This window comes from Poecilia formosa, unplaced genomic scaffold (assembly GCF_000485575.1).
Source record: "Poecilia formosa unplaced genomic scaffold, Poecilia_formosa-5.1.2 Scaffold205, whole genome shotgun sequence".
Classification (NCBI taxonomy): domain Eukaryota; kingdom Metazoa; phylum Chordata; class Actinopteri; order Cyprinodontiformes; family Poeciliidae; genus Poecilia; species Poecilia formosa.
In genome coordinates this window covers 603,968-605,054 of record NW_006800144.1, presented here as the reverse complement: position 1 = coordinate 605,054, position 1,087 = coordinate 603,968, and positions in this window count along the sequence as shown.

The following is a 1,087-nucleotide window of genomic DNA, read 5'->3' as shown; positions in this document are numbered from 1 at the left end:
AGGAAGGTGTTTTAATGCTCCAGGGTGGTATTTTCCTTTTCTAGGGCAGTGCATTTCTGCTCCATGGTGGTTTTTTCCTTCTCCAAGGCAGTGCATTTCTGCTCCAGGATGGTTTTTTCCTTTTCTAGGGCAGTGCTTTTCTGTTCCAGGGTGGTGTTTTTCTGCTCCAGGGCGGCATTTGTCTGCTCCAGGGTGGAGTTTTTCATCTTCAGGGTGATCTTCTCCTGCTCCAAGGCGGCGTTTTCCTGTTCCAGGGTGGCGTTTGCCTGCTCCAAGATGGAGTCTATTTGCTCCATGGTGGTGCTTTTCTGCTCCAGGAAGGTGTTTCTCTTCTCCAGGGTGGTGTTTTCTTTCTCTAGGGCAGTGCATTTCTGCTCCAGGGTGGTTTTTTCCGTCTCCAAGGCAGTGCATCTCTGCTCCAGGGTGGTTTTCTCCTTCTCCAGGGTGGCGTTCTGCTCCTTCAAACATCTGTTTTCCTCAAAAAGTTTTTTGAAGCTTTCATTGTCTTTTTGAAGAAGCTTTTCGATTTTAAACTTCAAATCCTCTTGTTCTTTCATGAGGTCTTTACTTTCTATCGACATATTTCTTTCAAGTTGATGGCTTGAAGCTTCTGTGTCTGTAGCTAAAGTTTTTTGTCTTGACAAATCCAAAATCTTCTTAGGAGACATTCCTTGTTCTTGCTCTGTGACTTCTGCAATGGTTATGACATTACAGCTCTGTTTTCTTTGTTCTCTGTTCTCTTTGTGACATCAATTTGCGTGATGTCACAAATTGATGTCACTACCTCAGCAGAACAACTAGAAAACTGCTGAAGTTTGAATAAAAACAAATTTTACAGCTGAATGCTAGTCCATGGGCCAGAGACCAAAATTTGACATTTTTGTCCATTTCAGGGTGGCAAATTCTATCGATATTTTTTGAAAAGTTACATGTCTCTAGTTAATACTTTGGTATGTTAGCCCTTCCAAAAGTTATCAGCTCATGAAGTAAACAACCCCTTTGGAAAAATTCAGATTTTGAGACTGGTGTATGTCTGGTTTAAGCTCATGGTATGGGCATTTGTCAAAGGTTTATAATATAGTGTTTG